Genomic DNA, 20,696 nt, shown 5'->3' on the forward strand with positions numbered 1-20,696 from the left:
GCAGGGTGCCAGCACCACTGGTAGAAACCTGTCTTCCCCAGATGTCCCCTCAATGGCTGCTAAGTAGCCCACCTGGGTGCCAGGAAAGATCCTGCACAGACTACTGCAGCCAGCAGACACTGCTAATGACAATGACCAGGTGGGATCCACACAGATAGTATGAAGGATACACCGAGGGCCTGCTTTGGGGAGACACAGTCCCTCTTCTGTCCCTTCTCATCTCATCGTCTCCTGAATGTTGTCCCCTGGAGCCTGAGTCCATCTCAGCGCCCAAACTTCCATCTTCATCATGATGGGGGCTGAACTATGAACAAGGATGGTGAATGCACACTGTGACACCCGTGACTCCCTTCTGCCCTGGGACGAGGCTTCCTCCACAGCATATCAGAGGAGTGAAGCTGTGAGGAGGTCACTGTCCTCGTCCTGCTGGAGGCCATGGTACAGAAGGTCTCAAAATCTTTGGTCAGTGCTGGAACAGGGTTCACCCCTGGGCTCCAAGGAGGACTCCTCTTCAAGAGTTGTGACTTAGCTGCCATTTCCGAAGACCTCTGCCAACCAGGGGAACTTTCAATAGTGCAACCAGGGCCCAAGAGCAGAGCTCTGGGCCTTTAGGGTGTACCTAAATGGTGAAGCCTTTTAGTGAGCATCCAGCACGTATCAGCTGAGTCTGCCAATGGTTAAGGGTGCCAACCAAGCCCTGCTGCTGGTCCCGCTCATTACATACAGCCTTCTATACCTGGAACACATGATGGTGGTGCTGAGCCTGGTGGCAGAGACAGGCCCTTTGCCTAGCCCCTGTCCTAGCCTGGATCCCCCAGGCACCACACCACCAGCAAAGAGCCAACACATGGCACGCTGTCAGGTAGCAGCAGGCACACAGCCTTCACAATGCCTTCCTTGCCCTTGGGAGCAGTTCAGATGGCTGAATGGTTTTCCTGGTCACAAGGGTGCACCATGAAACGTCAAAAACCAGCATCACTAAACACCTCAGGGTCTCAGGCGATTCTTTGTACTAACAAGATACGTCCCATAACTATCATGTTCTCAGCATTGCATTCCTGCAGGACACTAATGTCAGTGCAGCTCCTGAGCCTACGAGCGGGAGGCTAGAGGGTGAGAGAAGCCACTTCCACCAAAATCTCTGTGAGAAAGTGGAGAACGTGTTTTCCTCATACCTAGGGACAAAGGTGTGCTGTTATTTACACACCTACACCTCAATGCTAGGCCCAGGGTACATGCACTTCAGCAGGTGCCCATCTTCCACAGATGTTGGGATCCACATGGAACTTGCACAGGGTTTTATCACGGTGAGTCGACAGGACTGCACTGGGGGAGAAATGCTCAGCCACTGCACACTCAGGATCTCTCATGGGTGACTGCTCTTTGGGGCACGTTGGCCTAACCAGTCTTGAACACCCGTGTTTGGATGGAGAGAAACACATCAATTTTCTACCAACTGAAGTACATTTATATTTTAAGTCTAAACGTCTTGCAAGATGTTTAAACCTCTCTAGTGCAAGGGTGGCTTGTCTCATGGGCCCCACCTGGTGCCCATGAAGGCTGCTGTAAGTTTGGGCCAGGCAGATGCCATCTCTTGGCATTTAAAGCCATTGAAAATCATGGGCTTTGTACGGTGCTCTTTCTATCCAGAAAGAAAATGCTGGATTTTTTCTGACCAGGGCTCACTAAGGCTGTGTTTGCAGTCACCATCAGGTCTACACTTTCAGACACTGCCATAAACATCTATCTATTGCAGACAGCCTGTATGGACCATGCTGGTATATGCCTTTCTTTAACCACATGCCAGAGCCTGGCAGCCGTTTTGCATCCACCTGAAAGACCTGTCCCAAGAATGCATCCTTTCGGACCTCCTCAGAACACTGAAGTACTCTTCAGATCCAGTTTTGCTACAGCCACAAAACGGGATGGAGAGATTTTCCTGAAGAATCCCCATCATAAAATCCTACCTTCATACACAAGTGGTGGTTGTCCCTGGAAGACTGACGCTGGACCTGGCCAGTGTCATCAACATCAGACACTTCCCGAACTACAGTCAGCAAGATCAAGTAGATCCCACTATGCTGACTTTGTATATGGGGTGGTCTACCCACAGCATCTCTCAACTAATTGATCCAGAAGATGAGTGTGTCCCACATCCCCTATTTTGTTCCTACTGTAAGCAGGTTCTGCAGGAGCAATGCCACCCAAGCCACCTTCACCTCTGGCCTCATAACCAGAGGTTTTGGCCTCCAAACATCTCAGTGCTCTAAACTCCTTCATGTTCTCCATATTGAGAACTTGATAGGGAGTTGGATCTTCTCTATTTGGCTGTACCCATCCATATGCAGGCTTTTGATACACTTTCAGCTGTTTTCACTGTGGACACCCATGAGGACAATGGCAAGTAGATTATGCCTGAAGAAGGGTATAAAAATATGCCAAACATATAACAGCACTTTCCCAACATCTCTTCAGGTTCTTCTTTAGTCAGAGGAGGCATCATTGTGATCCCTTGGCAGCCCCTGACAGAATTTTCTTCCCCTCATTTGTTTCATGCTTTTTTGAAAACTTATGAACCTTTGGTGCCAATACCATGCTGCAGCAATGAGTTTCACCATAAACTCTCTACAAAAAAGTACCCAAGCACAGCCCCATTCCTCTCCCAACACAGCAAATCCAAGAAGCGCATAGAAGGCACCCTAGGTTCTAATGTACACAACTCCCAGCAAGCTTGCAGCACATGCAAGAAGGCCAATGGCACCCTGGCCTGTATCAGAAATAGTGTGGCCAGCAGGAGTAGGGAAGTGATCGCCCCCCTGTACTCGGCACTGGTGAGGCCGCACCTTGAATACTGTGTTCAGTTTTGGGCCCCTCACTACAAGAAGGACATCGAGGTGCTGGAGTGTGTCCAGAGAAGGGCAATGAGGCTGGTGAGGGGTCTGGAGAACAAGTCTGATGAGGAGCGGCTGAGGGAACTGGGGTTGTTGAGCCTGGAGAAAAGGAGGCTGAGGGGAGACCTCATCGCTCTCTACAACCACCTGAAAGGGGGTTGTAGCGAGGTGGGGGTCGGTCTCTTCTCCCAAGGAACAAGCGATAGGACAAGAGGAAACGGCCTCAAGTTGCGCCAGGGGAGGTTTAGATTGGACATGAGGAAAGATTTCTTTACTGAAAGAGTGGTTAAACATTGGAACAGGCTGCCCAGGGAAGTGGTTGAGTCCCCATCCCTGGAGGTATTTAAAAGACGCGTAGATGAGGCGCTTAGGGACGTGGTTTAGTGGGCATGGTGGTGTTGGGTTGATGGTTGGACTCGATGATCTTAGAGGTCTTTTCCAACCTTAATGATTCTATGATTCTATTTACCACATGCTGAAATAAAAAAATACCTTTTTTTTCTATTTCATCTCCCAGTTATACCCAGCTATGCTATTGCTAGATGGATTTCAAGATGCATTATATTAGCAAACCTCCTTCATACCAGTTTGGAAATTAGAAGTAGCATCTGTAAAGCAGAGAACCAAAAAACTGCTGAATGTGGTTGCACCGCAGAGCGCATGTTAAATGTGCCTCCGCTGCTGAGTGCTGGTGCGCAGGTGGAGTCTCAGAAATCCAAAGACTTTCCCCAGTTAGAATGACTGTACACAAGACCTCCTCAGTTTGCCTACAAGTAAGGTCTTGTTCATTCTGTATCTTTGTGTGAGCTTGGATTTTAGCTGTAAACCTAGAAAATTCACTTTAAAGTGTTGATACTTCATTCAAAACAAGTGTATTTCAGACTGTGATACGGAAACAGGAACAAGGAGTAATATTTTAACTCAGTATGACAGCATGGACAATACTCTATCAGAGCGTTACAAGCCAAATCACCCAGTGCTCAAAGCATCTTCCTTTGGCATTGTCTGAAATAAAACAGCGTTGGAAATATAATTTTAGCTAATGTACCTACTGGCAAAAGTGCACAATGCATTGTAAGACTGCCACATCCAGCTGCATGGCCGGGAGGCTGGAAGCATTCACCAGCTGCTGACTGGATCCTCTGTTGACTCAGCTGGGCAACTGCAGCCCAGTGCTGTACAAAAGCATTGAGCCATCACTCCTCCCTGTCCGTCCCTGTAACACCCTCCAGGTCAGCGTCACATGAGTCCTGGGGCTTTGCTTACAGCCGAGTAACACTTTGAGCAGCTTTTCCTGGTTAGTGCTGGAAGGTCTCTTGTCTCTGAGCCCATCTAAACATCTTTGGGTTGCACATACCAGAGGTGGAAACAACCGCAGCTGGGTCCCCACTTGATTCAATGCCAAGTCCCAAACTTTCCAAGAGATGACACAGAAGGGGAGATGCAACGAAGGCCCTGGAGGACAAACCTCTCTGTGCCGTCTGGCATACGGCGCTCTGCCCTGTTCTTAGCGAGATGGGTCTCTTGTCAATGCCTCGTGTACCCGGCAGGGAGGGAGCGCCTGCGCAGGCACCGGCAGTGCCCACCCTGCCACCGGCCCCTCCAGAGCCCTGAGGCAGTGGCGGAGGCCGAGCTGGCGGCAGCCCCGGGAGGCACCACGGGAGGGACCGGGTCTGGAGGGCTCTCGTGCACAAACCCACCGTGCAACCCGTCATCAGAGGGCCTCACCTGCACCCTGCGCTCCGTCCTGCCGCCGTCCCACGACACCCACCCCCGGCGAGCTGCTCGCCCCCTCCCCGGCCTCCCCGTTTCCCTCCTGGGGCCCTTCAGCAGGCATCAGCCCCTCGGCGCTAACACAAGGTTAGCCTCCCGCGCCCGCCGAGCGCGGCCCGGCCCGGTCCCCCCCAAAATGGCCGACGCTCCCTCACCGCCCTCTCCCAAAGCCGGGGGAGGGCGCCGCGGAGCTGCACCGCGTCCGGGCCGGGCCCGGCAGCCCCCGCCCCGCTCCCGTTGACGTCAAGCACCGCCCGGTACCGCGTCCCTCCCCTCATTGTCAGCGCCCGCACCCGCCGTCCGAGCCCGGAGCCCCCCGCGGGCTGCGGCTGCCCAAGCCCGGGCTGTCCCGCCGGCCAGAGCGCGCCGCGGGCGGGAGGGAGGCCCGGCCGCTCCCGCTTCCCAGGTAGGCGGAGGTGGGCGACGAGGGTTCGGGCGGGGGGTGCCGCAGTCCCGCCAGACCGGCGGGGCGGGGAGGAATTTGAGGCATCCGCTTTGTTTCCGCGGACGGCAGACCGCCTTCCCTGCCCGGGCGGGCGCCGCAGGGCCGGGTCGCCCGCGGTGTGGCGGCGGCGGGGACCCCGCCGCCGCCACACCGCGGGCGACCCGGCCCTGCGGCGCCCGCCGGGGCCTCGGCTCCCGCTCGGAAATGGAGCCGCCGTCGGGCTCCTTCCGACGTGACCGGAACAGCCGCTTTCCTGACCGGAGAGCGGCCCCGCCAGCGCCCGGTCCCCGCCCGGGAAGGGCACGGTCCCTCAGGGGCTGCTGCGAGCTGCCTTCAGGGAAGGTCTTGAACCCGTCGGTGTGCATCGTTGGGTTTTGGCGTAGTTGAGACTTTGGAGGTGTCCGGGCGCTCAAAGCATAGGATTTCTGTGAATAACCATTTTTTTTTTCCTTGCTGCAGCTACATACTCCCTTTCCTGTTGCTTATTTTTTCTGAATTCCCCCTTCTTTCCTCAGCCCACCACACATTTGTTGTATAATTAATAAAGTTCTCCTTTTTATAGGTGAGCTTCTCCAATGCTCTGCCTTTGTTAATCACTTTACCCTTCTTTGCTCCCCCGTCATGAGGGAATTCATTGATAGAGTGTCGCAAAACCTTTCTTTTTCTCTTCATAAAATTTCTTAAAAGTACCATATTCGGCTTTGCCAGGTGTCCCACGTGCTGGTATGCAAAGCAAGTGGAATAGCAGACGTTTGGTGGTTGTCCTTGATGACCGCGCTTTCATTGCAAATCTGCATTTTTTTTCTTCTAATGCTACATCTGAAACCTTTAAACTAACTAAACACAAGTTAAAATGACCATCCCAACTAATCAGCACATTTGAGTTAGGCGCAGTGGGATTAGATTTTAATTGGTGCATAAATTCTGTTAAAATCTTCCACAAAAGTCATGGGAAAGAGTGCTAGTCATTGCAGCGTGCGTTGGGGTTGTTTCTTATCAAGTCTCTAGCTGAGAGCCGCCTGGGTGGGCGAGCGCCTCTCCGAGCAGTACCACACAGTGATGACAGTGAAAGGGGGAAGTATTTTTACAACTCTGGAGTAGTCGCAGGCATTTAGAGTTTAGGGAAAAAATGCAGTTACTTACCACATGCCTACAGTCTCTTGGCAGAGATACGTGTCTCCTGGCCTGCTGGATAGTGAGGAGGGACAGTGTTCCTCAGTGCTTCTGCTCTCTGTGTGAGTACAAAACCAACAGCTATGTGCTCTGGTCAGTTAATGCAGCCCATGGCCAGCCGTTGCGTTTCGGCAGGGGCAGCGTGCACCGTGGCCGTTTCGAGTCCGTGGCACTCGCAGAAGCATAATTCCCCCATTGTGTCGGCTCTGTGGCAGTTAGGACGGCAGAAAACGGTTGGTGCTGCCTGCCAGACTGACCCCCCCACCCTGGGGCTCTGAGAAGCCTGAGGGAGTGATGGTCGTGCGGGGAGCTGGGGTGCAGGACCCCTCCTGGGCTTGGGGACCTCTCGCCGGGATTGCGCCCTGGCAGTCGGGGCAGCCATCCCTCTGTACCAGGCCAGGCACTGCGGGGAGGAGAAGGACGTGGAGAGCTGGTTGCTGTGTTTCTTTTGGACGTGTGGCTGAAAGTTCCTACGGGCAGGAGTGAATCTGGGGTAAGGGTGTGTGGGAGAACGGAGCAATTCAAGAGCAGGCAGGTCCCCGTTAACTAACCCCTATGCCTCTATTCTGGTCTGAGCAGCCCTTCAGCCTCAGCTTCCCCGTAATCCTATAAATGGTAAAGTTCCTTCACTCCAGTGTAGGGCAATCTGACCAATTTCTACTTTCTAGGAAGTCAAAATAAGTTACGGCAAAGTGGGCTCTTTGCTAGCCCTTTGGCTTTCTCTGTGCTCTGAAAATTTGGCCCAACTGAGAATAAGTTACTGGATTTATTTACTTAACGTGCATTAGGAAGTGTAGACAAAAATAGCTCTTGTTAAAAAAGAGTACTCTCAAATGTGGCTATTACCAGAAATGGTAATGTTTAAAAGCCTGGTATGCCTTACAATTTAGACCACGTTATTTTGTTTGTTAAAATGGGTTGGTGATTACATCTTTGAGCATGACCTTACCATAGTATTGTACACACTCTGAGGTTGTGCTCATCCTCTGCGAAACCTTTCCTTCCCACCGAGGGCTGCGGTCAGTGAGGAACAAGATCATATGTGCCTCCTTCCTCATGGAACCTTTTCAGGAAGTGTGGCTGGTGTGACTGAGCCAAATGACAAAATAGGACAATTTTGATACAATTGTTACACTAAAATGAAGCAAATAATCTTTTTAGGAGGCCATTTGGATTGGAAGATTCACATGATGGTGATGATTAGTAGCAGTAATGTGTTTTGCAATGCAACTAGTGCAATGCAGGCCATAGGAACTCTCAAAACGTATTGGAAGGGAGAGCACTAGTTGTGGTGGTTATGGCTTTGTTAGTTACGTCTTCATAAGTCTAAGGGCTGTTGTACAGCCAACATTAGCCTTGGCTAATGTTTGGATCTGCACATGTGAAGTAGAAAGAGTGTTTTCAAATACTTGGTGACAGCCAATGGGCAAGTGTTGCTTGTCAGCACTTCTGCATCCCTGGTGCTGGTGGTCTGCTTCATCCTTCCATACTGTTAATCCCTCTGCTTTAGGGCAGCTGCATCTTTGGAGGGCTTTGAGTCCTTTAATTTGATCTCCTCTTTCCGTAGTCACCAAAGGTGGGATTCACCTCCCTGTCCAAGCTCAGCTGTTTGCCAGGGTAACAGGGGAAGGCAGACTTCCCCTGGTGGTGACTGCGGCCACCCACTGCAGACACTGTGGACAGTCACATCTCTCTGGATTTGAGGGTTTAGAGCTGGTGACAGAATCAGTTTGGTGGAAAACTCACAAACCATTTGCATTTAATTGTCCAGATTTAGGAGCCTTCATAACCACCCTGACTCTGAGAAGGCACTGCGGGCATGTCGTTCCCACGGAGTCAGTGGGGTTTGAGTTGATTGGGCAGCCTGAAAATCAGAGTGCTTTTTGAGACGATCAAATGTGAAGTGTGGCATTGGATGTCAGCCACCAAAATGTGGCAGTTTAGGCCTTAATCTTTTTGTGTCTCTGGCTTTGTCTTTGTAGGTTTTGGCAGTGATGTTCCCCTTTGGAGACCCTGATCTCTGCAGATAAGGGGCTGTAAGGCACAGTTCAGCCCTGTGTTCTTTAACCCTCGCCAGGGTGGAGTAAGATATGCAGGTGCAACAAGCAGCCTTACCTAAGTGCACCGGCAGTATGCATAGGAGCATAAACACCATGCACAGGCAGTTTCTGTTTCCTTCTCTGTAAAACAGAGCTGAGACTATTTCGGTGCTTTCTTGCAGTGGTTGTGCAGCAAATTTAATGTTTGCATTTCTGAACGTTAGAGATTCTCATAGAAACATAATCCAGAAAGGTGAATGCACTGTTACAGTGAAGGGCTGAAAGGAGAGATGGTGTTTAGAAAATATGAATTTTAATGTTATATTTAGCAATCAGTCTGCTATGCAGCCTTTTGCCATGAGAGCTGGATAAGCTCTGCTGATGGTGGAACCCGTTAGGATCCACACCAATAGCCCCAGGAACGAAATGGATGATTTATTCGCTTAGGAACAAAGTTGCCAAAATACACAGCTATAAAGTGTAAGGAAACATCAGCTGATAAGTTTTTTTCTGTGTGACAGTGGGCAGATGAGAGCTGCTGCTTGCTGCTGCAACTCTGTCAACTTGGAGGAGAGACGGGGATTTTCACATCCTTTCCAGTCACGGTTTTGGGAAAGCACTATGTCAGTACAGGTGGGCACTGTAACTGGGTTTGCCTTTTCCCTCATCCCGGCTGCTTTCTCCTCCAGGTGCCCTTTCTAGCCCTACCCCAGCCGATGCAAACTCTGTGCAGCCATGTGGAGGGAGCTGATCTGGGTGAAAATTAACCATCAGCCTCCCCCCGACCCCCTTTAACCCTGCCTTGATCCCCAGCCTGGCTGCAGGGTTGCTTTTTTCTGGCCACGAGAGGGGAGCACGGGGCTACAAGTGGGCAGGCAGGTGCAGTGCAGGGCCACCTAAAAATGACTGTAAAACTTCAGTCTGAGGATCTGGTCCAAAGTCTGTGAGGTCACTTGTGCAGTGATAGCATCCCCTGAACATATTAAGCATCACCGCCTGTGTTTTGTATCTCTGCCACCACCTTGCTTTTGTGGTGACTTTGGACATGCTGCCTTTGCAAAGTTCCTGCTTGCACAAAGCGCTGCCCAGGTTTGGGCAGGAGGAGTACAGACGCCATGTTTAGAGGACTTCAGTGGAAAAGTTCCTGTATTTATTAAGTCCCAACAATTTTGGCCCTGTTTGTCAGAGCTTCACTGGATTGGGCAAACCTCAAATATCTTCTTCTCAAAGTAACTTCTGAGCCATATCATCTGGGGTCTGATCAGCTGTATTGAACTTGGGCCACCAAAATGCACTGGTCTTGCGTGTGTAAATACTTTGTGTGAGCTGGAAACTTCTGTATTGCTGCTCCTTGGCCTGCTGCAGCGTAACACCAGCCATCCTGAACTGCCTCATCCCCTGTGCTGCCCTGGCTCTTGGGGAACTGGTTGTTCACAACCCAGCCATGCTCGGTGCCAGCTATCATCCTCCCTTGGCGGCAGGCGCAGGTGGGCTGGCCCAGCTCCGTAGGCAGATCCCACTTCTCACAGGTGGGCTTCTGGGTGCTCCAGGATGAAGCAGGGGGGGACTTGCACTGCCAAGTGCGGGTGCTTCCTCATCACCCCCTCGCCATCTTCCCTGGTTTGGGAGGAATGTGTGGTGGTTTTGCCCCTTCCAGTCACGAAGGGGAAAGTGTAGGCTTTAACTATTTTAATCAGTACTGCGCGGACTAGCCCCTGCATGTAAACATTTATAGTTCTGAAATTACTTAGCTAATTGGTTTTTAAGTCATAGATTAAGTCATAGTTTGACCTACTGTACAGCCCAGGCCATAGTATCAAACCTCACTTAGTATCAAATTAACTCATTAACTTAGCCATTTTTGAGGTTTGCGATTTCAAATTGCAAACTTTATGGTTGGGGGGGCATTGGTGAATATAAATAAGATTTTTTGCCATGAAAACCCATGTTCCTTGTTTGGATTTGTGATCGTTTGGCTCAGAAGTAGCAGGACAGATTTCATTCAGACACCCTGCAAACAACGTTGTGGCCAAGACCAGACATGCATCCTTGAGTGTGCACTGCATGCCTCTGAAAAAGCAGAACAGCAGGAGGAGATGAGAACTGTGGCTTTCTTAGCCCTGGTAGGAATCGGCTTTCGTGGTTAATATTACAAAACCCCTGAAGCTTGGGGCTCATGTGTCAGGCTGCACAGTAGGAGAGAAAAGCATCTGCTTCTGTAGGCAGGTGATGTGAGAGGGCTGCCTGACTGCATCACGGCATAGCAGCCCTGCTGGGCAGCTGAGGAATGTGCTTTCTGGTGGCACGCTACCTTTGCTGCAGGACAGCACCTCTCCCACTCTGGGAGCCAGCGGGCAACATGTAGCAGGGTCATCCCATCAGCTGCTCGCACCTACTCCAAAGGTGCAGAAGCTGGCGACAGCAAGAACAGTGCATCGGAATTGCAAGTGCCACGGTAGGAAAAGATGGAGTAGGGGCAAAAGAGCGAGCACGTTGTTGTGTGACGTGGTCAGACCTGTGTCCGTACTTCTCATATATGTGTTGCAGTGTTCTAATTGACCTCTAAAGTGGTAGCTTCATCCTAAGCTGAAAATGTGCCTTTCTACATGACTGATTATGATGAACATAAGCTCAGGCAACTCTTTAATTAGCTCAAGCATGTTTCTCTTTACCTTGAATGTTTACTTTTCACATTTTCCTCTGTTGTCGCATGCAATCCAGACGCTTGCAGAAAGGTAAAACAGCTCAAGGCTGTGCAGTGTGGGCTCCTGACAGCGTAGCTCTCTGCTTCCTGGTGTCGTCAGCTTTGCCACACCGTGCTGCATGCAGCACGGCGTCGTACAGCTGGGAGTGACAGATTTTGCTGCAGTGCTGCACCCTCGTTACGTGTTGCAGCAGAATCTGTCAGACTTTGTTTTCACGTTCATTCTCAAAATTGCTTTTATATAAGTTGCTTTTATGTGCATTATTAGGGTTTTAAGCTACAGCACTGGCTTGTGGCTTCCCCATTGGGTTGGTTTGAAAATCGCAGGATGTGTTTCCAAAGCTGAAAGGAGGCTGCAGAGGCTCCAAGCTTGCGCTGATCATCTGATTCCACTGCAGCACTTTCAGCTGCTTGTGCCTTTGAGGTGCCTGTGCCTCACGTGGGAGTGCAGTGGGTTACCTTAAAGGGAAAATCTGATGAAACTGCTTCAAGAACTTGTTGTTACATGTGATATCTTAGTGGAATTTACCAGAATAGAAAGGAGATTCCTGACCTAGGATCTGGAACAGAGCTGAAAAAACATTAATTCCTCAGGTAGTGTGAATCATTTGGAAATATGTCTGTTTTTACTGGAGAACAATAATTCCTGTGTGATAATAAATAACTGTTAGTACTGCATTGTGGTGAGAATTTGAACTTGGAGCAGTCGAGAAATCCTAATGAAGCTTCTCACTCCATTGTTTGTATACCATTCTGTATAGCTACTGTTTAGGATTGTTTTTAGTGTTGTTGAGTGTGATTAATGTCTTAGCATAAAGGTATCCTCTGTGACATGTGGGTGTTGATGTTTCTGTGTGAGATTTGGCTGTAGTATATTATAAACTGCCTGCATATGCTCTTAAATTCTTTGGATGTTCCCTTCAGGTAACTTTTTGCATTGGGCAGAGTGTAGCAACAAGAAGCACAGTTTGGAATAGGGCATTTCTTTTTGTCTGAAACAAACTGTCACAGAGGTACTGTGAAGGGGAGAGCGAGTATCATCAGTGTTTTAGGAAAGCTATGAAACTGTGTGTTTGAAGGTGAATGTGGGAGCAATGCTATAACCTGCTGTGGAGGCAGGGGGACCGTTTTCCTGTGGTGATTGGAAGATGGGGGGTGCCTTTTGGGTGCTTAGTCTCTGCAGAGCGTAGACAGCAAATGAGCTCCTGATAGCAGAGTGTTAAATAGTTACAGATATGAGGCTGGCTTTAGGCACAGGCAGAGTAAACCAGCAAATGCTGAGTGCAGAAAAACAGTTGTGCTCTGTTGACTGCCTTGATTGCTGTGTGCCACCTTGATTGCCATGCAACACTCCTTGAGCCTGGGTCACCTTCCCTGCATCTCCCCCAAGCAGCAGTAGTGGCAAGACCCATTCTCTAGCTTTCTTTCCCTTACTGTCTTATAACAGAAACGTGCTCCCAAGCCCTTACCCACAGATCATCTCCATTCACTTTTTCCTCTGCTGCCTACATTTTGAGCTGATTTGCAGATCAGGGCTCTTTCCCCTCCCCCACCCTCTTTTTTTCTTCCTTTCTTCTTTTTTTAGAGATCTCTGCCCTGTGTGCCTCCAGTGACTGCTGTGACTGCCGGAGCATATGTCTGGGAGTATCAGCAGAGTCCTTGCCTTGGAGCCCAGCTGTGCTGTGTGTGAGCTGGTGGGGTACACAGAGCACCTCTCCTCTCCAAAAGCAGGTCTGACAGCAACAAGCTGGACAGGGTCAGCAAAGCATCGGCAGCATGACGGTGACTGCATGTGGGGCTGCAGGTCAAGGGAGAAGGTTGTTCTCTTTTGCTTAGTACTGAAGTGTCATGAGAGTCGGGTGGATCTTTCATCACTAGATCAGGTTGCTCAAAGCCCTGTCCAGCCTGACCTTGAACACTTCCAATGATGGGGCATCCACAACTTCTCTGGGCAACCTGTTCCAGTGTCTCACCACCCTCATCGTAAAAAAAATTCTTCCTTATGTCTAACCTAAACCTACCCTCTTTCGGTTTGAAACCATTGCCCCTTGTCCTGTCACTACAGGCCATGGTAAAAAGTGTCTCTCTGTCTTTCTTATAAACCCCCTTTATATATTGAAAGGCTATGACAAGGTCTCCCCAGAGTCTTCTCTTCTCCAGGCTGAACAACCCCAACTCTCACAGCCTTTCTTCACAAGAGAGGTGTTCCAGCCCTCGGATCATTTTTGTGACCTCCTATGGACCTGCTCTAGTCGTTCTGGGGACTCCAGAGCTGGATGCAGTGCTCCAGGTGGGGTCTCACCAGAGCGGAGTAGAGGGGCAGAATCACCTCCCTCCACCTGCTGGCCACGCTTCTTGTGATGCAGCCCAGGATACGGTTGGCTTTCTGGGCTGCAAGCGCACGTTGCTGGCTCATGTCCAATTTTTTGTCCACCAGTACCCCCAAGTCCTTCTCTGCAGGGCTGCTTTCAATCTATTCATCCTCCTGTCTGTACTGATGCTGGGGATTGCCCTGACCCAGGTGCAGGAAGTTGCAACATGGTAAATTCTGACTGGACGTAAAGGAAAATAATTTTCACCACGAGATTGGTCTGACACGGCAACAGGGACCCAGGGGTTGTGGCATCTCTGATCTTGGAGTTTTTCACAACTTGATGCAGTCCTGAGCAACCTGCTCCAGCTTTTGACACTAACCCTGTTTGGAGTAGGAGCTGGACTACGTTCTGTGACACTTGGGGTTAACTTCATCCCCTTACTGGCAACCAAGATGAGACAGAGAATGTGGATTTCCCACTTGTTCCCTCTTCTGTAGAAAGGAACAGCCTGATGGGGGAAGCGGTGTGGTCCCGTCTTGGTACAGCCAAGCCAGTCCTTCCTTCCTGTGAAACATCCTTCCTTCCTTCAGTCCAAGGAGTACAAGGGGAAAAAGGACACATAAATAACAATGCAAGGGAGCGAGGTTAGTCAGCCATGCCCTTGAAAAGTGCTGGAAGGAGACCCTCTGCTGCCATTTGTGACTTACGCCCAATTTTTCACTCTGCACTTCTTAAATGTGCTGTAAGAAAAGCATATGCCCTCTTGGCTCTGATCTTCATTTAGGATGGGATTCAGATAAATTAATGCTTGGCATTAAGCCTGCAGATTTCCTCATTAGCATCTTGTGTAATGCTTGCAGGAATAAGTGTGCTTCAAGAGCAATAGAATTTGTCTGTCTTCTGTCCAGAGTACCTATTGTCCATTAGATACCAGCGGACTTAAAAGCAAATGCAGGCTGCCCAGTAAACTGCCTCTTTCTTGTTAATACAGGGTATTTCAAGGTTGTTGGTTTTCTAGCAGCATGAAACTGAGAATTTGGAACAAAGTTTTCCCATGATAGTCATGAGTTAGTTGGCATCTTTAACCCTTTAGTGCCCTATGGACAAGAGGCTGGTAGGAGCTGGATGAACTTTGAAGTTGGTGATGAATTCAGCCCTGTCTGTAGGAGAAGTACTGCTCAGCACCTTTCTACTGGAAATCCTGTCCCACACCTCTGACCCCAAGCAGCTTCTCAGCTGTATACTGAAGGAGGCAGCTGGATACTCTGGATGATCTTCTCCCTGGGAAGTTATGGCTATTCTTCTGCTGTGTCAGTGCTCACCCTAGTCAAAGGAGTCACTTTATGCAGGTGAATGGGGAATAACTCCGGCCCGTTTCTGGGAAGAGGGAGCAGAGGCCAGGTATCCCTCTGCCATCTCTTTCTGCATTAAGGAGAATCCCAACAGTGGCTGCTGAATCTCCCGGCCAGTCACCAGACCTTGGACCTCCGACTTGTGGAGAGCATCAAGTCTTCCCTTGCAGCTCTTAGCCCAGAGCAGGGTCTGTGGCGCAGTGCACATGGCTGGTCTCTACCTGCCAGTGCAGTGAGACACGCTCACCTTTTTGGGCCATTTGCCCAGCTTCTGGTGCAATGCTGTATGTCCCGTGTGTGAAACGCCCATTGTCCTTTTGAGACACTCAGCCTGCAGGTGAAAATATTCTGTCCATAAATTCATCAAGGGTTTTGGGTGGGCTGTTTTCAATAGCACGACTGCACGGTGTTGTAACACCATCCTGGCAGCTTGCCTCAGAGCCTCCCCATTGTCCATGGAGCATTAATTTTGAGGTTAATGTGTTTAAGTCCCCACAGCTGCAAGTGTGCTCTCACAAAGGCAATGTATTCTTTAAAAGATCCAGGCTGTGGTCTATTTGTAAAAGTTATTTTATTTACTTTTTTGTTACCTGAGGGTATTTTCAGCAATAAATTGAACACAAAAGACTCCTGTTAGAGTCTTCCAATCCACCCAGCTGTCTTCATTGAATAAAACACATTTAAGAGAGTGACATAAGCTCCTGAATACCTCCTTTCATTTGACTTTGCACTTGCCAGTGAACAAAAAAAGATATATTCTGAAGCTGCAGAGTAGGAGCTTGCAGGGGAAAAAAAATGCCTGTCATTATAAGGGAGTCCAAGATCACAATTAATATTTGTGGTACAGCCAAGGGACAGAGTTCCTGAGAGTTTGTGTTGGGAGGCTGTGAAGGATTTAGAGATTACTCGCAGTTCGTTAGCCAGCCAGCCAGCCTTCATTTACCTGCGCAAGTCACTGTGAAATGCTGTACCTGAGGTCCCCCTCGTTCAAATGACTTCGGGGAGAAATCACATAGGCTTTGGCTGCGTTGCTGCCTGTCTGTGAGTCAGTGCGTGCGGTGGGTGGGGTATCCGCCGTGGCAGGGCTTCCTGCTGGTGCATCGTGCCTTGTCTTGCCTGCCCACTGTCCTGCTGGATCCAGCCCGTGAGGGGCTTGTTCGGCTCAGCTGGCTGCTCCCCACAGAGCACCCTGAGCACCTCTGGAAGAGACCCTGAGTTGGCGATGGAGCCTCTGTTTAGTAACAGCACCCAAGGTCTTGCTTTAAAGCAGAGTGTGGATTTCATGGATTGCAAAAGGAGCAGGTAGGAGACAGTCTCCTCCCTCTGCTGAAAAGTTCACTTGAGCCGGCAACGATACTGCGGTGCAGGGGAGTCCTACAGGTGGGCTGCATGGTGTAACCCAAGCCGGCCAGCCTTCATGCCAGAGGCATTTCAAATGGCTGACCGCTTCCTCCTGGGCTCCACGCCAGTGGTGTTAACCCGTGCTGTTCCCCAGCCAGCTGAGCTGAGGAATGCTGCTAGTCTCTCCCCTCTCTTAACACATGCTTGTCCAAAAGCTGCAGTCTCACACAGCATTTCTGGTGCTGCTGGGCTCCAGCACGCATGTGAGCTGCTGCAGTCCTGCCACTGCCAGCATGCATGCACGCAGTGCACTGCAGGCTCCCGTAAAGACACAGCCCTGCCACTAGAAGCTTACAGTTCAAATCTAAACCCTGGTTTGCTCCGGGAGCAACGGCAGTGGCACCTGATTAATCTTCCCTGGCTTCCTCGGGGGCTCTTCCACAAGTCTGAATTGCTACTAATTGCAGCCTTCGTTCAGCCCCGTGTGTTTTGGCTGTAAGCGCAGGGCAGGGCAGGCTGCTGATCATGCCTGCAGAAGCACTGCTGTCCATACATCCCAGTGTAGTGTCCTAAAATGGTGCAGCAATTTCATCTTCTGCATCTGCACTAAGCAGGGCAAGTGTTGAATTTGCGTCAGGGAAGCTGTGTCAGATGTCAGCTAGGCCAGGGCAAGCTTCTCGCAGACGAGCCAAGGGAAACAGCAGTGTACCCTGAAGAGGGATCCCCCCCAGCAAGAGCAACTTTCTGGAGACTTGGGGTAACACTTTTACTGATTTTGGGGATTTTGATGATCATGTTTTTTTCTAGCGGAGGGGCTGTTCTGTTCAGTGGGTAGATGGCAGTGCTGATGGTTTATAAAGTGGACCTGCAAGAGCGCAGTTAAAACTGGATTTATGCTTGAATATTGAATTTTATCAGAGTAATTAGTCCTAGATGTCTGCTGAGGGTTATTGAGTTAAAGGACTATTAGTAAAGATTAATGAAAAATTAAAATTTAGACATTTATTTAAATCTGAATGATCATTTTTAATTCAGGTCACGTTTTACTTCCTTATTCTGCCATGCCGTCAGTCTGAGGGTCTGTGTGGTGCCTGACGGGCCTGCTCAGAATGAGTTCCTCTGTGTGTGGAGTGGAAGAAAGTGCAGGGCAAGGTGTGCAGAGAGGACAGGGTGCCTCTCCCGAAATGTAACTAAAAGTTGGCCATTTGTCCAAGCTGTTCCCAAAAGGTTTTCCCTACTAGTCTTAAGGGGTGCTAGAGGACAATCCTGAGCCATGGATCACCGTCATCAGTGCTGCTTTATGTTTGTACCGTTCTTGGCATGGCTTGGCCTGGACCTTCCCAGACAGCTCCTGGGGATGGCTCAGGAGTTAGCACAGGCAAGGGCTCTCCCATTTGGAGACAAAGCGGGTTTAATAGGGCAGGGGGGCTCATTCCATACTAGTTGGCCTTTGGGCAGAGGACAGACCTAAGCAAGGTTCACATACTGATATAGGTGTGCCCGTAAGTGCTCTCTTTGGTCAGCAGGATTACAGTGCAGGCTCCCAAGGGGCCATTCATCCACCCAGCCTTAAGCAGCAAACTGGGATCAGGTGAACAATTATCTGACAGTGCTGCCCACTTTCTTTTTTTTATCTGTGGAGGGTGTCTGGACTCTTTTAAATCGAATGCACAGCTTTAGAAGGCTAAATTTTGGGACACGGGTACTGTCCAAGGAGGTGGACCGTTTAAGCAGAGAGATAAGCCAGGTTCTTTCCTCAAACTGTACAAAGATAGGGCTGGGCAGGACCTTGAGGTCAGGCAGTTGGATTTCCCAGAGCTGGGAGGGATGCCAAAGGGCTGCCCTGCTCACCTTTGATTTTCAGCGGCCACTTGACTACCCGTGATGGTGTGGCACTGCAGCCGAGCCGGGCACTCGATGCTGAGGTTGTGCTCCCTGCCGTGCATGGCTGAGCCCTGCATACAGGTGGGCTGTGAGAGGGACATGGGAGTGAGCTAACGAGGAGCAGCACAGGTGGCTTGTGAGGAGAGCTGTGCCTCTGAGCCCCGTGCGGCACTGCAGTTGCATCTTCAGTGCAGCATGGAGCTGCCTGCTGTCATCAGGTGACATGGTGATGCCTTGGTGATGCCTTCATGTGGCCTTGTGCTCCAGAGTGTGGCCCTGTATCTGAGTCCTGAAGACAGTATTGTGTCTCAAGCCGCAAAGTCCTCAGAAAAGCAGAAAAGTTACTTCACCTGCTGTGTGTACAGCTCTTCTCTTAATGTGTCTGGAGCATGACTTGCCTTTTTCACAAAAGGTGACCTTGTAGGTAGGTGGAAGGTTTGTGGAAGCTCGCTCTTACCTCTGTATTTGCTTTCTGCTGTGAGTCCACCCATTCTCTGTTTAGGTGGTTCACTTGCCTGCGGTGCAGGACTTGGCCTGGGGTGAGTTTCGGTTTGGGTTCTGTACTATTTTTCCTGTGTGTCGGAATTATTCTCTGTTCTGGGCTCACCGTTGCTCTCAGCTTGGTGGCATCTCTACGTTGTCTCAGTCTCCTTTCCACTCCATTACCCACGCTGCTAATGAGACTGCTCAACAGACCCAATGGAGGGGTTGTGCTAGGAAAACATAAGAGAGGAAAGATCACTGTTTGTCATATTTATTATATTCTTCCCCCAACAACCATTGCTGGCTATGTTCAGAGACAGATTGTGGGCTACACAGACCCTTGTCTGACCTCCCATAGGAGTTCTTACCATCTCTATTTTTTATTATTGAAAAGGCTTCTCATTTTCACACTGAATCAGGGGACAGTTTCAGAGAGTCCTGGGCTTTCTGGCTCCTTGTGGTTTCATCTAGACGTGTGTTTCCCTACTCTGCTTATGGGAATCCACGTGGGAGACAGTGTCAAAAGCCTTAGTAAAGTCAGGATACCTTACATCTACTGCTTCTTCAGCTATTCAGTGTGACTCTTACCCAGTTTAACAGGGGTTAAAGTAATTACCAGCACAGCTCTGAATTTGAATGTCCCAGTTCTTTCTCCATTTTCACAAACTTATGTTCTTCATACTTCAGTCTCTGCCTTCAGCTTGGTTTTAGAAATGAGAACCTCCCTAACCTAGGATTGGTCTCCTTTATCAGGGATCTGATTGGTAGAGTACCATGAGATAAAGCCCTGGAGGGAAGAGGGGCCCAAGAAAGCTGGGTAATATTCACCTCCTTCAAGCTCAGGAGTGATGTGTCCCAACAAAGAGAAAATCGGGCAAAAACGCCAGGAGGCCTGCGGATCAGAGGATTTACCAGCAGACCTGGATGCTGGGTTTGCTTTGGCTTCACCTTGTAGCTCTGCCAGCTTCCAGGAGTGTGCTGAAGGCCGATGTGTGGATGAGATGAACTCATTCTTCACCCTTACTGTTAAGCCACACTGTTTTGCAATGTGGGATCCAAGGTTTTTATATCTGGTCAAAGTCATAAAGCAAAGCATAACTGCTGCTTTGCCTAGCCTGCCAGAGAGGGCAGAGACCTGTCAATGAAGAGCCACTATCCATGGTTTCCATCTCTGCCATAATCCTTGTTTCACCCAGCTCCTGATGCAAATCTAGCAGGACAGACCTTTTCCTTCTTTTGTGATTATAAGCTGGGCTCGACTTTCCTACCCAAGGCCATTACATTTGTCCTGGATCAGACCACAAGTATATCTAGCCCAGTATTTTTGCAGTGGCTAAGAACAGGGCCCTAGGGAAGAGAGTAGAAACGGGGAAAACCTGCGGTAAGTAGTTCCTGCGTGCTCTCCCAGCCTCTGGCCCCTTGTGGCACAGGCACTTACAGACCTGGATGTGGCTTCTGTGGATTTACTAACCCTCAGAAGACATCTGTGGTGTTACTTTATCTGTTTGCCCCAAACCCATGGAAACTTTTAGCATCCACAGCATCCTATGGCAGAGTCCAACAGCTTATCTGCATGTCATGAAGAGCAGCATCTCTCCTTGTTTGTTTTGACTGCAGAGACAGAGAACATTTGATCATATCCCTCTTCTCCAAATTATTCATAATTTTATAGATCTGTCATATTCCTCCTGAGTCATTTCATTTTCCAGGTTAAATAGTCCTCGTTTGTCAGTGATTTCCTCTGCAGAAATCATACTTTGGACCATCTTTGTTGCATATCTTTTCTAGTTGGCAGCAGAGGCTGAGATGGAACCAGAATTGCAAACAGCTTTGGAGATGCTGGTACACCGTGGGTTGACACAGTGGCGAATTGTTTTCTTTTGTTTGTGCTGTACTTATTTCCTAGTAACTCATAGTATTAGACTTGATTTTTGACCACTGTGGAACAATGAGCTGGTATTAAATATATAAACTAGAGATGCCGGGGGAGGGGAACCTCAATCTATCCCACTCCTACCAGTTTGATGCCAGGGCCAGCAATAGATGCCCAGAGCCTGGAGAAGGAACACAGGTCAGCAGGAGAGCGCCTGAAGAGCAGCACAAAGGAACTCCAGCCAGTAAGACAGCTTCATCGGGGGCCCAACCTAAATGCCTCTCTGCAAACGCACGTAGCATGGGGAATAAACAAGAGGAGTTAGAGACGTGCACACGCCTGCAGGGCTACGACCTTATTGGCATCACGGAGACGTGGTGGGATGGCTCCTATGACTGGAGTGTTGGGATGGAGGGATACAGG

At 49.7% G+C, this 20,696-nt stretch overlaps 1 protein-coding gene across 5 annotated transcripts in view; it reads left to right on the forward strand.

The window, feature by feature from the left end:
• Positions 1–4,981: 4,981 nt before the first annotated feature.
• LUZP1 (leucine zipper protein 1) overlaps positions 4,982–20,696 on the forward strand; it is a 46,388-nt gene continuing 30,673 nt past the window's right edge. The window contains exon 1 of one of the 5 annotated variants that reach the window (XM_076357089.1): positions 4,982–5,070. The gene's annotated coding sequence lies outside the window, so the exon portion shown is untranslated. Of the gene's footprint in view, positions 5,071–6,278; positions 6,345–10,753; positions 10,777–11,509; positions 11,620–12,617; positions 12,843–20,696 lie in introns of those variants that run through there. The other 4 variants (XM_076357090.1, XM_076357093.1, XM_076357092.1 and 1 more) reach the window with 4 other exon arrangements.

Source organism: Aptenodytes patagonicus, chromosome 21 (genome assembly GCF_965638725.1).
Source record: "Aptenodytes patagonicus chromosome 21, bAptPat1.pri.cur, whole genome shotgun sequence".
In the NCBI taxonomy this organism is placed as follows: domain Eukaryota; kingdom Metazoa; phylum Chordata; class Aves; order Sphenisciformes; family Spheniscidae; genus Aptenodytes; species Aptenodytes patagonicus.